Source organism: Camelus bactrianus, chromosome 3 (genome assembly GCF_048773025.1).
Source record: "Camelus bactrianus isolate YW-2024 breed Bactrian camel chromosome 3, ASM4877302v1, whole genome shotgun sequence".
Taxonomy (NCBI): domain Eukaryota; kingdom Metazoa; phylum Chordata; class Mammalia; order Artiodactyla; family Camelidae; genus Camelus; species Camelus bactrianus.
This window is the reverse complement of record NC_133541.1, coordinates 116,448,430-116,463,912: the sequence shown is the minus strand read 5'-3', so window position 1 is coordinate 116,463,912 and position 15,483 is coordinate 116,448,430. Positions and strand designations below refer to the sequence as shown.

At 38.8% G+C, this 15,483-nt stretch overlaps 1 long non-coding RNA gene and 1 pseudogene across 1 annotated transcript in view; one reads left to right on the top strand and one right to left on the bottom strand.

Annotated features, from left to right (window-relative positions):
* The window catches only part of LOC141577123 (uncharacterized), a 99,391-nt gene that overhangs the window by 48,267 nt on the left and 35,641 nt on the right, over positions 1 to 15,483 (top strand). The gene's annotated exons all lie outside the window — the stretch shown is intronic.
* LOC105076133 (putative olfactory receptor 2W6) lies at positions 3,131 to 5,119 on the bottom strand (annotated as a pseudogene).

Genomic DNA, 15,483 nt, shown 5'->3' with positions numbered 1-15,483 from the left:
AAAGCAAGGGAAGAAAAAATTCATGTTTCTGTAAATAAGGGCTCCAGAAATGTTCAGGGACAATGGAAGCAGATTGAGATTATTGATTTGCTTCTTTGGGGGCTTCTGGCTTCACACCTACTGGCTCATGGTTTGTTTTACTTCCCATGTGTAAGATGAAGAGATCACTGGAGTCACCTGTGACTCTGACAGTTCCAAGAGTTCTTTCTTGACAATACTGCTGTGAGATTGCCCTGTGAGTGAGTGAGAATCAACTATACCTTTCCATTTCTTTAGTTCTGCCTCCCATGACCACATACCAGCCTAACAACCTGTCTCACAGTTTGCTCATTCAGTGGCTATTGATTAAAGGACTTCTGTGTATTAGACACTAGGTTAGTGTCTAAATGCAATAAGCAAAATAACAGGAAGCCATGGCTCCATGGAATTTATACTGTAATGGAAAGGGACAGGTAATGGACATAATAAATTAGAATAGCGTGTTTATTCTATGGTGATAAGTACTATAAATAAAAATAAAACAGGGAAGGGGGAGAAGGGAGCTGGGTGGGTTTTCAGTATTAAATAACACAATGAAAGATGACTTTTGAAGACCAACCTGATGGAGGTGAGAAGGTGAGCATGTGGCTGTTTTGGAGGGAAAGCCTTGTTCCACAATAATGGGGGTAGTGAGCAGTAAAGCAGTGTGACCATATCGTCTCTCTCTCTCTCTCTTTTTTTTTTTTTTTTGGCATTCCGTGCTTTATTTTTTCCTTATCCCTTTAAAATACAGAGGACTTTTGTATCTCAGTATAACTAATTTATTTTTATAACTTTGTTGCATGGTTATATTTATGTACAATAAAAATAGAATTCTGTTTGAGGCTTTAGTATGTAGAAATACGATACATGCTTGTACCTTTGTGTGTAAATTGTAATCTGTTTTGCTTTTCTTTCTTGGATTAAAACTTCTTACAGCAAGTATTCCTCAGCTAGTACACTTACAAGCTTGTAGTCTAATGCTGTGTACACAGGGTAATTCTTTTTTTTTTAATTGAAGTATAGTCAGCTTACAATGTTGTGTCAATTTCTGGTGTGCAGCACAATGCTTCAGTCATACATGAATATACATATATTCATTTTTGTATTCTCATATTATCTCTTAATGTAATCTTCAGGCTGCTGTGTTGAGTATGCTTTGAAGGGAAGTTAACAGGGAAGCAGGAAGACAAGTCAGAATGTAAAGTCAGTTGTTCAGGCAGTAAATAATAACAGTAAGGGCCAGGGGAGTAGCAGCGTAAGTGGTGAGAGGTGATGAGACTATGGTTACATATACATATACATGTGGAACAATTCTCATAGAATACCTAATAAACTCTGGTAGAAGATCTTATACAAATAAAGCCACAAGGAAAATCTTCGTGGAACCAGGTAGGAAAAAAAAAAAAGAGAGAAAGAAAATAGTTGGAACAGGATCTATGCCCTGGGGAGAGAGCATTGAAAAAGTGCCCCCACTCTGGGAAGCCCCTTCACTAGCGGGAGATCAGCTGGGTCAGAGTAGGAGCTTCAGAGGCTCAGAGGAAAACACAGCAGCTGCTTTATGGCAAACAGAACAGAAAGATACTGGCACAGAGGATATGTGCTGTCCCCAGCCCAAGACGCGAGCCTGCTGGTGCAAGCTGGGCCTGGATGCTGGAGCTCAGGCTTCAAAGGATGGACCCAGGGAGAGAACTGGAGTTAGCTGTGTGAAGGCAGCCAGATGAGGCTAGAGTGTGGTGAGGACCCAGGCTGGGAGTGTGTGTGAAGGAGGCCGGATTTGGTTTATGTGGAAGCAGGGGTAGGACCCCATCAGAGCAGCCTCCCTCTCAGCAAGCTCACAGGGCACGGCCCTGCCATAAAAGCACCATTATTCATGCATGCTTTCGGAGGGAGGTATGGGAGCCCGCCATAGCAGTCTCCCTCTCAGCTTGCTCTCAAAGCGCACAATCCCTGGTGGGTTTCCCCCAGGTGGAAGTGGGGCTGAAATCTGAGCCACGTCCCAGACAGCGTTGGCAGATTTATGCTGCTGGTACTTTGTAAACTCAGTTCCTGTGGGACATTCAAACACAATACTGATGTGCAGCTGGGCTGATTGGACATTAACAGCAAGTGTGTGCATTCAGAGGCAGGGCTGGGATCAGGGTGGACCCCATAGTGGCAGCTGGAGTCTGAAGGCAGTTTGGTGGCAGAATTCCCTCTTCCTCTTCCTACGGTGACCTCAGTCTTCCCCTTAAGACCTTCAGCTTACTGGATGAGGCCCATACACTTTATGGAGAGCAGTCTGCTTTACTCGAAGTCTATTTGTCAGCGGATAAAGGAACCCCAAGTTGAAAAGCCCACCAAACTTGTGTGCAAGCCCACCAAGTGGGTGGCAAACCTCCCCAGATGTGTGGGTCCTTGTCCACCACATAGAGGTAGAGGGACAAAGTGAAAAGAGAACTGCTTTTATTGCTCAGAGAGCGAGGAAGAGGAAACAGTCGAGTGGGAGCCATCAGCCAGGTAGCCTGTTGAGACAGCTCTGGGCACTTACTGGGCTGTGGGAGCTTTTACTGGAAGGCTCTGCCATTGTTTCCTTCATTCCTGTAGTGCGAACCGTCCTCTATTGGCTACTTTCTCCCATGGAGCTCAGTCCTAAAACAAACTTCAGGGGTGGGAGAAGAGAACAAAGAAAGAGATACTGGGGTATGTCCTTAGAACTAATGCAACAGTTGTGGGACAGAAATTGTCCTGTTGTAGGACTGTGTCCTTGTAATTAAGAAGCCAGCTGTGGGATAAGAGGAGTGTCCTGCCTTTCATCAGCCTGGCACTTTACTTTCCCTCGTTAGTCAGCCAGGGTCAGTAACACTACCTAATCACCTCTCATATTGATTTAAATGTTAATCTCATCTACAAATACCGTTAGAGCAACATCCAGACTGCTGTTTGGCCAAATACCTAGTAGCTACTGTGACCTAGCCAAGTTGACACCTAAAGTTGACCATCATGGAGACTGACTAGTTCCTGGAAACAGTTGACATTTTATTAACTTTATTATTTAAAAAAAACTTAATCAAAGAATCTTATTTTCCCCTTCTATTGTAAATTTTAAGAAAAAAAGTAATGTGAAGTAAGCTATGACTTTCCACTAAATCTTGAATCATAGCTACTTCAGAATATCTAAAGGAAAATACATGAGTTGATAAAATACAATTCTATTTTCATCATAATTAGCTTCATTTTCAGCATTGTCATCATCATCACCATCGTCATGTATCCTGGAAAACTCTCCCATAGTTAGCAGTTGTGGTTCCCTTCTTTCCCACACTCCTCCTGTCCATGTGCTACCACACCACTATTCTCCTATGACCCCCTGTTACTGAATTATTAAAAATTATATCCCCAGTTTTCCCCCTGTGCGGGCATACTGCCTACTTGGGAGCTTTTCCAATACAGACTCTTTAAGACAGTGACCTTCAAACCTCTGTGTCCATGGTTCACTCTGAGGAATACATTTGACACACATACACATTCACATGCACACAGCAGAACATTGTTCTGACTGAAGTCACTACAAATTATTTGCATAAGACAGAAGGCAGGGAACGGCCTGAAGAAGTAAGAAAATCATCTCTGTGGCAGGATCTGGAAAATTCAGAACTAAAAGGAAGAGGGAATGGAATAAATGTGCCCCCAAAATACTGGTTACACCCCCCACCCACCCTCAACACGCACACTGTTCTGCCTTGATGCCTCCTTTCCTGTGTATCTGACCTGAAATTGATGTTACAAATGTTGCAAATCTCTGGAATCAGAGTGCCTTAGCTGCAAAGAAATTATTATCTCCCTGTAAAAACCCCACTGAGCAAAGAGGAAGCTGCATCTCTCCACCAGCACATTATCTTTTGTGATTAACTCTACCACTTTGAAGAACACAGAGGGTTTGTGCACTTGCAAACAAAGATACAAATTACTGAGTCAGATCCCTGAAGGAGAGAAGACCATTTTATAACATTTCAGCATTTTACATGCCATTGTGCATTGTTACTGCCTGGAAACGGAGCAATTTCCATGGATGATAAGAACCTCAGGATGAGTACTGACTGCCTACATCAGTGCCCTCCAGCATCCAACAGGCTGCATGGGTCTTTTCCAAGAACCTTCCTCGTGGCCCCCTTCACGTCTTTGTTTCTCAGTGTATAGATGAAGGGATTCAGAGTGGGGGTCACTAGGCAGTAGAAAAGGGTGAGAAACTTGCCCTGGTCCTGGCTTGCCATGTTCCCAGGCTGCATATACATGTAGATGATGGTGCTGTAGAAAAGGGACACCACCACCAGGTGGGAGGAGCAGGTGTTGAAGGCCTTTTGCCTCCCGGCTGCAGACTGGATCCGTAGCACTGCACTTGCAATGAAACCGTAGGAGACGAGTATTGTGGTGAGAGGCACAAGCACAATGGGAATGGCCAGGAAGAAAGCCAGGCCTTCAACATGGCCGGTGTCGACGCAGGAGATGCGGATGATAGCCGGCATCTCACACACAAAGTGGTTGATGCGACGGTGACCGCACCGCCCCAGGGACATTGTCAGTGGGGACATCAGGATGGAGTTAGCAATCCCACTGAGCCAGGCAAAGGCTGCCAGCTACAAGCACAGCTGTGGCTGCATGATGGTCAGGTAGTGAAGCGCCTTGCAGACAGCCACAAAGCGGTCATAGGCCATGACAGAGAGAAGAATGCACTCAATGCCCCCCACAAACAGGAAGGCAAAGAGTTGGATGACACAACCTACGTAGGTAATGGTTTTGTGTGGACCCCAGAGGTTGACCAACATCCGGGGAATGCTGCTGGTCGTGTAGCAGAGATCCAGGAGAGACAGGTTGCTGAGGAAGAAATACATAGGCGTATGCAGTCGAGCGTCCAACAGGGAGAGAAAGATGATGGTGGAGTTGCCCGTGACAGCCAGAAAGTAAAAAAGCATGTTGACAAAAAACAGGACCATCTCCAGCTTTGGCCGGTCAGAGAATCCAAGCAAAATGAAATCTCCAGAGCTTTCGTTGCTTCTCTCCATCACCCTCAGCTTGATAATACCTATTTAGAGATATTAACACGTGTCCTATTATTCATACAGAAAGGGTGCACCTTGTTTTATCCCAACAGTGAGAATGCTTTTTATTTTACCAGCCACACTATTTCACTGGGCCATGTTGCCTGCTGATTGCCTGGAATTGCAGGGCAAGGTGTTAAGTAAAGATATTTGGTTATAAAGCAATGGAAGCTATAACGTTTGCTTCAGTAGCCTCTAATCTGATCAAGTAAGTTAACTGGATAATCCTTTAAAGTAATAATTAAAAATTATTGATATAATCATAAATTAATTGGGAGGGAAGAAAACATACTTAAAAAAAAATAGCAAACGTGCCAGATTCCATTAACATTGAGCCTGTTTCTTTGCTGATACACATTCCTCCTTAAATTTGTGGAGCAATAGCTCCAATGAATATGGTCAGCTCTCAAATTTCCATCACTGTAACTTCAAGTGAAAAATGTATTTGTGACTTACTATGTGCGGACCCTGCACCATCTGTGAGCTACAAGTATAGATGGGACTTATAGTATCCATTTAAAGGATAGTCACAAAACTGATACATCGTCAGGAAAGCAAGGCAGGGTGGAGGGTTGAGACAAGAGAACTCCAAATTCACTTGCCGCTAATTGTTCGTGATTTGATCCAACCATGATGACAAAGACATTACCCAAGAGACCAAAAGGAGCTTTGTTTGTGCAAAGGCAAAAGGATTTTTTTTCCGTGCCAGGTGCATTCACAAAATGAGCAGAAAAGTGAGGGATTTTTTTGTGTGTATGTGCATTGCAGCTCAACACAATACCATGCACAGAGATCAATTAAAAGGAATAATCAGGATCATTCTGCAGGGTTATTTTTGCAGTAGGTTTGTTTTCTGACCTGCATTTCAGTGAGAGTTTACATTATCAAATAGATACCAGTCAGATATTTGGTCTGAGAACACAGAACTTGCTTAGGACTCAAATATTAACAGGAAAAAAAATGTATTTCCTCAATATCAACAATTAAACCTTAGCTATATGGATGTAATTTCCTACCATCAGCATATATCGGGTTCACAATACCCAGCTGCTGGAAAAACTGGTATATGATATAAATGGAGTGTCTGTAAAACCATCCCTGTGGTTTCCCACAGTTGTTCTGTCCATATGTGGGGCATGTCCAATTGTGGTCCAATCAGAAGGGGTTATAGACTCAGAAAAGAGTTATTGCCTGATATGAAGGCACATGCAAAGAACAACTAGAACCAGAGTTTTCATATATGAACTTGAAAATTGTAGTGAAACACTTAAGGAATAGTCTATTATGAGTGCAGCGTATCTACAGATCATAGTGAAAATACATACCTAGAGCTAAGCTGGGTCAACACCAACTGCAAGCTCAGAAGTTGTAACATGGACACACGGCATTTTTTTTCCAGTACGAGAATCTTTAACTACATTTAAAAAAAAACCGCTTTGTAATGAAACTTAACGTGTGATTTGTAATCACCACACATAAAAGAACAGCCATTTTATTTTTCTTTCTTATTTTTGGCTCAAGAGGGATGCCCTGAAGACAAGGGCTTTTTATTCAGTTAGTTTGTTAATTATTTAACCATCCTTATCATAAGAACATGTGCATGTTTGTTACAGAAAAACAAGAAAGCAAAGACAATTAAAGAATATAAATTCCATAATCCCATCCACTCGCAGACAATAATAGTTACCAACCTCATGTATGTACCTTTTTCCCTACTTTCTTCTTCCAAATTTGTTTTATTATATATGTGTGTAAATAATTTCAGCTTTATTGGGAAATAATTGACATACAGAACTATAAGATATTTAAAGTATACATCATGGTAAGTATACATATATATAGGTATATAATGAAAAAATTCCCTCCATATAGTTAGTTATAACACCTATCGCCTTATGTATTTTATCTTTTTTCTTTTGGTGAGAACATTTCAGTTTTATGCTTTTATTAAGTCATTCAATATTTATTCTATGTATTTACTAACTGTTCTGTCCCAGCCCCAACACCTGGTATTGTAAAGGTACTAAGCCAAAATCTGTGATCTCAACAGGGTCACACTAGTTGTTTGTATGGAATTTAGAAAAGGGAGAGTGGGAGCTTAAGAATCCCCATGTGCATTTTTAGAAATAGGCAAAAAAGAAGTAGTCCCACTTCATTGGCATGACAGTTCTTATTGTAGGTGGCAAACTTACCTAATGCACCTTGGGTCATCTAACATCCTGTTCTGCCATCCTTGCTTTCCATCTAATGGCATAAATGCTGTACCCTAAATGACATTATTTTAGCCCTCCTTGGGGCCCATTCAGTCCTCAACTAATAAATAGTATTGTCTTATCAACCAACTGCATGGAGATTTGGTTTGTAGAAGTATGCTTCCTGAGTCTAATCACTGCTGGGTTAACTGAAAATCAGGTCCGTGAACACAAAAACTTGTTGGACCTAAGATGACCTCAGCAAGGTACTGAGTCCTCATATTGTTCTTACTCTTTTTCATAATCAATATTTTTAGGGTTATTTATAAACCTGCTACAGTGCAAGTGGGTCTGTTCCACAAGCTTCACCCAGGAGGAAGATTCCATTTGTATAATTACCTTGGCAAAGGTTTAGAGGAACTTTGCCCACTTCACATGTCCTCATTATTTACTGTTTCTATCTGGCTGCCTTGTCTAGTGGCCCTTAGCTTATCTCTGGCTCATAGTTCACATATTCTTGTCCTGTGACAGTCAAATGGTGGCATTTTTAAATAGTGGTGGTGGTGTAGAAAAAGGGGTGGGAGTATCTAAGAGGAGGGAACACTCCCAACTCATTTTATTCACATTATTCTTATACCAAAACCAGAGGAGAGCACTACAAGAGAAGACTGCAGGTCAACATTTCTAATGAACACACACACACACTTTCAACAAAAATACTAGTAAACCAAATTCAGCAGCACATTAAATGGGTCATTCACCAAGATCCAGTGTGACTTATCCCTGGGATGCAAGGATGATTCAACATATGCAAATCAATTAAAATGGTACATCACATTAATAGCAGGAAAGAAATATATCGTATGATTATCTCAATAGATACAGAAAAAGTTGTTAACATTTAACATCTATTCATGATAAAAACTATTAACAAATTTGGCATAGAAGGAACATATCTCAACATGATAAACCCCATATATGAAAAGCCCTCAGCTAACATTATACTCAGTGGTGAAAGATTTTCTTCTAAGATCAGGAAGAAGACCAGGGTGCCCACTATTGCCACTTCTATTCAATATAGTATTGAAAGTCCTAGCTAGAGCAGTCAGGCAAGAAAAAGAAAGAAAAAGTTTCAGAATTGGGGGGAAAAAAGGAATAAAATTGTCTCTATTTGCAGATGACATATATATATATATGACATGTATATATATAAATACATGATATATATTAATGTAATATATATAAACATATATACATACATATATAAAACATGTGAATCTTCCTCCATCTTGCTTGCTCTTATTCTCTTAACCTGACTAGTTAGGCTAACTGATTCTGCCCTTTGTGTGACCCTGTCCCCTGGACTCCAAGTTAGGCCACTCGCAGGTTTTAGGAGCTTACCCTCTGAGAATTTCTTTTTCTTTTCTTTTCTTTCTTTTTTTTTGTATAATGCAGCCACTAAACTCGAGCTAGCTGCTTCATAGCCTGACTATATAGGCTAACCCAATAGATCTTATCAATAAATTCAGTAAATTTGCAGAATGCAAAATTAACATACAAAAACCAGTAGTATTTCTATCACTCTGAAAATAATTTAAAAATTGATCCCATTTATCATAACATCAAAAACAATAAAGTACTTAGAAATAAATTTAACTGAGGAGGTAAAAGATCTTTATGTTAAAAATGGTAAGAAATTTGTCAAAGAAACAGAAGAAAACAAATAAATAGAAAAGTATGTTGTGTGCATGGACTGGAAGGGTTAATATTGTTAAAATATCAATACTACAAAAAGTCATCTATAGATTCAGTACAATCATCACCAAGATTCCAATGGCATTTTTTTTTACAGAAGTTTAAAACAAAAGCTCCTAAAATTTAAATGAAATCACAAAAGAACCCAAATGCCAAAGAAATTCTGAGAAAAAAATAACAAAGCAGGAGGTATCACACTTTCTGATTTCAAGCTATACAATAAAGCTATAGTCATCAAAGCAGTGTGGTACTGGCTTAAAAACAGACAAAAAGACTAATGGAACAGAATCCCAAGCCTAGAAACAACCCCAAGCATATAAGGTCAACTAATAATTAACAAGGAAGCCAAAAATACTCAATAGATTTATCATATGATTCAGCAATCCCACTCCTGAGCATATATCCAGAGGGAGCTCTAATTGAAAAAGATACATGTGCCCCATTGTTCACAGCAGCACTGTTTACAATAGCCAAGACTTGGAAGCAACCTAAATGTCCATCAACAGATGCCTGAATAAAGAAGTTGTGGTATATTTATATAATGGAATACTATTCAGCCAGAAAAAATAATGCCATTTGCAGCAGCATGAATGGACCTGGAGATCATCATTCTAAGTGAAGTAAGCCAGAAAGAGAAAGAAAAATACCATATGATATCACTCATATGTGAAACCTTAAAAAAAAAAAAAAAAAAAGAAAAGTAAAAGAAAAAAAAAGGACACAAATGAACTCATCTACAAAACAGACTCACAGACAAAGAAAACAAACTTATGGTTACCGGGGGTAAGGGGATGGGAAAGGATAAATTGGGTTTTCGAGATTTGCAGATGCTAACTACTATATATAAAATAAACAACTAGTTTATACTGTATAGCACAGGGAACTATATTCAATATCTTGTAGTAACTTAGGGTGAAAAAGAATATGAAAATGAATATATGTATGTTCCTATATGACTGAAGCATTGTGCTGTACACCAAAAATTGACACAACATTGTAAACTCACTATACTTCAATAAAAATATATTTAAATTTTTTAAATAAATAAATAAATAATAAAAGTAAACCGATCATAGAAAAAAAGATCAGACTTGCGGTCATCAGAAGTGGAGAGCAGTGAGAGAGGAAATTGGAGGAATGTGGTCAAAAGGTACAAACTTAAAGTTACAAAATAGGTAAGTATTAGGGATGTAATTTTCAACATGATGACTACAGCTAACACTGCTCTATGACATATAGGAAAGTGGTTAAGAGGATAAATCCTAAGGGTTCTCATCACAAAGATTTTTTTCCCTTTTTTCTTTTCTTCTTTCTTTTATTTTAATTGTATCTATACGAGAAGATGGATGTTAGCTGAACTTTTTGTGGTAATCATTTCACGATCTCTGTAAATCAAACCATCCTGCTGTATACCTTCAACTTTTACAGTGATGCAAGTCAATGATTTCTCAATAAAGCTGGGAAAAAAAGGAAAGTAAAATGGGGTAGGAGAACTAAATGAGGGAAAAAGACCTTTGTGAGCTCAGGAAAGGTACCAAATTTGGAAGAAAGATAATCTGCACATTTCCCAGATGACAGATGCTTCCCAAGGAAGCCAGTCATGGCAGCCTGAGGAGCCCCAGAATTGTCCGACATTTGTTGTAATAAATTGGGCACTGGAAATGGAAGTGACAGTCTAAGTCACCCAAGGCAAGTTACCATATCTTAGCGATCACATCTGCCTGAGGATGGTTCCTTGAATGAATTTTAGTTCTTTGTACCCACATTTCCTCCACCACAGAACAGGGTTAATAATAACCAGATTTGCTCTTTGTCAGGGCTCTCTGAATACTATATTAATGTGAATACTGTATTAGTTTGCACTGGTTGTTCAAAAGACTCAAGCTTTTATTTGAATTCATGTTCTCACAGAGACTACTAAATATTGAGAAAAATGTGTAGAAATCTAGAAAGTTTATTACACACTTGAAAAACACTTTTGCCTAACAATAGACCTCCCTGATTACCCATTATAGTGATGGCTTATTAGTTAGATCTGTAAGACTGCAAGAGGAATTGATGCCCTTTATCATAGGATCTGAAACATAGACCCACACACCCCAAGACCTGTGTATAAACATGAGAATTGGTTTCATCTTATAAGGGAACTTTAACAATTATATCACAGGGTTTTAAAGAGCGTTCCCTGAAATACTTGTATTTTAAAATACAGAAATATTTTGGTGAAAGTCAGAAAATACGTTGGGAAAAAATAATGAAATAATTTTTAGAAGATAAGATTCATTAGATTATGCTAAAACTTACAAAAGCATCGGTATTCTTGGACACTTTTCTGGGAGCCCATGATCTCAAATGACGTACATCTGTCCACAAGACAAGTCTTTTTCGGAAACAATTCGTCATTACCGCAGCAATATCATCCATTTATACTGACCTGCGTCAAATTCTCAGAAGAGATAATGGGTAGGTCTGGGTTGAGAGATTGTCCCCAGATTGATGAAGTTCCCTTCCCAGAGTCATCTCCTTGTACTAAGGTGACAAGTGGTAGACATGGGGAGCCAGGGCATTTCTCCAAAAAGACAAACAATTACCGAGGTATGGCACATGCTCAAGGCCCACAGCCCAGAGGTTGCCTTTGTCTTCACCAAGATCTTGAAGAAAAGCTTCAGGTAAGTTAACGGGTCACAAAAGCCAGCAGCTGACCTCTTGTTCATCCTATTATGTTGGCAGACCAAGAACAGCCAGCCATTTATCTTTCTTTTCTACATTTAACAATGTCCTGGTTCCAGTTTTAGAAGGAGAAATCTGGAGGTATAATGAATGGAAATTAGAGGAGTGTAGAAGGTAGATGGGTTTGTCCACAGATACTAAAACAAAACAAAAGTCAAGAAGAAACACCTAAACATCTTGATTAAGTTGTCCTCTAATAAGAGGTGGCCAAAAGAAATGTAAGCTATTGCACTGATCAATAAATATTTGGATATTGAGTACCCACAACAATCTTGGGAAAGAACGGAGCTGGAGGAATCATACTCCCTGACTTCAGATTATACAACCAAGCTACAGTAATCAAAACAGTATGGAACTGTTACAAAACAGACACACAGATCAATGGAAACAGGACAGAAAGTCCCAAAATAAACCCATGCACTTATGGTCAATCAGTCTTTGACAAAGGGGGCAAGAATGTGCAATAGAGAAAACCATCTCTTTGATAAGTGGTGCTGGGAAAACTGGGCAGCTACGTGTAAAAAAATGAAATTAGACCATTTTCTCAAACCATATTCAAAAATAAACTCAAACTGGATTAAAGACCTAAATGTAAGACTGGATACTATAGAACTCCTAGAGGAAAAAAATAGGCAGAACAATCTTTGACATAAATTGCAACAATATTTTTTGGACTCGTCTCCTAGAGTAATGAAAACAAAAGTAAAAAAAGAAACCAACCAAACAAAAAAGCATTTAAACTTAAAATCTTTTGCACAGCAATGGAAACCACAGCAAAATTAAAAGATTACCTACAGAATGGTAGAAAATACATGCAGATGATGCAAGTGACAAGGTATTAATATCCAAAATACACAAACAGCTCATACAGCTCAATATCAATAAAACAACCCAATTGAAAAATAGGCATTAGATGTAAACAGACATTTCCCCAAAGAAGATATCCAAATGGACAACAGGCACATGAAAAGATGCTCGTTTAGTGATGTGCTAATTAGAGAAATGCAAATCAAAACCAGAATGATGTATCATCTCACAATGGTCAGAATGGCCATTATCAAAGAGTCTACAAATAAATGCTGGAGAGGGTGTGGAGAAAAAGGGAACTCTCTTACAGTGCTGGTGGGAATGTAGTTTGGTGCAGCCACTCTGGAAAACAGTATGGAGATTCCTCAAAAAACTAAAAATAGATTTATCATGTGATCCAGCAATCCCACTCCTGGGCATATATCAGGAGGGAACTCTAATTCAAAAAGATACATGCACCCCAATGTTCACAGCTGCACTATTTAAAATAGCAAGACATGGAAACAGTCTAAATGTCCATCGACAGGTGACTGGTTAAAGAAGTTGTGGCAATACACACACACACACACACACACACACACACACAGGACTACTACTCAGCTATAAAAAAGAGTAAATAATGCCATTTGCAGCAACATGGGTGGACCTGGAGACTGTCATTCTAACTGAAGTAAGACAGAAGGAGAAATGAAAATACCATATGGTATCACTTATCTGTGCAATTTAAAGAAAAAAAAACCCAAATGAACTTATTTACAAAACAGAAACAGACTCATATACATAGAAAACAAACTATGGTTACCAGGGAGAAAGGGGGTGGGAAGGGATAAATTGGGAGTTTGAGATTTTTCAGATACTAACTACTATATATAAATAGATAAGCAACAAGTTCATGCTGTATGGGAACTATATTCAATATCTGATAGTAACCTACAGTGAAAAAGAGTATGAAAAGGAATATATGTATGTATATGTACAATGAACCATGCTGTACACTGTATACAACATTGTAAAGTGACTATATTTCAATAAAAAGCAAACAGAAAACACGGTAAGCTCATCACCTGTTTTTTTGTTGCTCTGTATTCTGGTTGTCATCAACTATTTATATTTTATAGTTTCCTGACAGCTCCTCTGGGCTTTATACACAGATTTTATAGGTGCATTTAAAGGAAAATACAGGGCAGAGTATGCTTACTTCATCTTACCCAGAACCAGAACCTTCCCTTCAGATTTTGAGGCTGGGTGTTAGTTCAGCCTTGTTGAACAGGATGTATAGGCTAGAAAGAGCAGGCATGTAAGTTTGCTTGGTATTTTTTTTAAATTATATTTTGCTCCATGTGAAGCAGGCGTGTGAATGTGGAACCATTATTTGTTACATGCCCTGAGCTCCTTTTATGCGTCTATGTGGTTTAGTAAATAACAGAATGAATCAGGCAATGACATGTATCCAGATCACAGTCATTGAGAGTTGGACTGGGAGGTAAAAATCAGGGTTATCGATTGATAACATGACTGTGTCCCTATGAGACTTCTATTTTAGTACCAGTAGATGGAGTCAGTTCTCTTTAACAGGATGGATAGATTTGCTCAGGCAACATCAGCAGCCAGACTGTTCTCCACAATGGCTCTCCTTTACCAGTTCTAGATCTTCAGAGACTTTGGGAGATTATGGAATCCAACACTTTATGAATGACGTAGAGGTACAGGAAGGTTGAGAGATGCCAGGTTCACACAGCTCATTCCTGTTAGAGTGAGGAGCAGAAACGAGACTCCTGGCTGTCTGCTGTTGCTTTTTCCCATCATAAAGACGTTCTTTACTCTGTCTGTCGCATGATACTGCTGGTTCAGTGGATCAAAGAGATAACAGCTCATGTGAGTCCTACCATTGAGAGAGTCTGGACCTTGTGTGGACTTTCTCCTAGCTTTTGAAAATCAGTATGTGGAGATTCTGTCTCATTGCTTCATTCTTTTGGGTGAGAAAAGGACTTTTTCAGTGGAGTATTTCTTTGAATTTCCAAGCCACTGACTTTTTGAGCAGACTATTCGCAGAATTTTCTAAAAAGTGGATGTAACAGTCTGACCAAGTTTTTCCTTATTGTTAACACAAGTCATAGGAGTGACTTTTTTTCGTTACCATACTGCACTTTCTCTGATAATATTTCTCTGAAATACTTCTTTCGAATTTTTTGGACATTTTCCCTTACCTGGTAATTTAAGAATTCTATTCATTTATTCTCATTGAGATTTCGTTTAAATAAATGATACTACATTCTCCAAAGGAATTTGTGAATGAGGGGGCTGGAAATAGAAGACCTATCTGATCCTTAGATATAATGAAGTTCTGAATCCCAAAGGAAGTTGGAACCGGAGATTAAAAGATGGGAACTGAACATAATAGGAAACCTAATTTGTCCATAGTCAAAGGGCTTATGAATGGTAGAGTGTGAATTGAATCCAAATCTACAGAGATGTGAAGTCTGGTTCTTTTCTGTTCTACCACTGGATGAAGATATAATGAGTTCTGTTGATTAGGGAGTGAAAAAATAGCTTACAATAGTGCTTAAGACAGAAAAAATGTTGCACAACTGTTAGTTAAATACATAACAGAAATGCTGCATTGTTTGCTTGTGAAAGGCAGAAAATTAAGTTTGTTTATATTGCTTGGTAATTAATATTTTTTCTTATTATAAGCACCACCTTCTCTTTCCTATTCAGTGACCCTCTCTGGTCAATTTCTTTTGCCTTCCTCAAGACCCAAATAAAAATCTGTCTCCTCTCACCATTGTTCTATTCAGAATATGATTGTATTGTCTTTATTATTTTGCAGTATGAACCAAGTTTATAGAACATAATTTGCTTATTTTGGAAATCTTCTTTGGAATTGGTCCCAAGGATTAGGT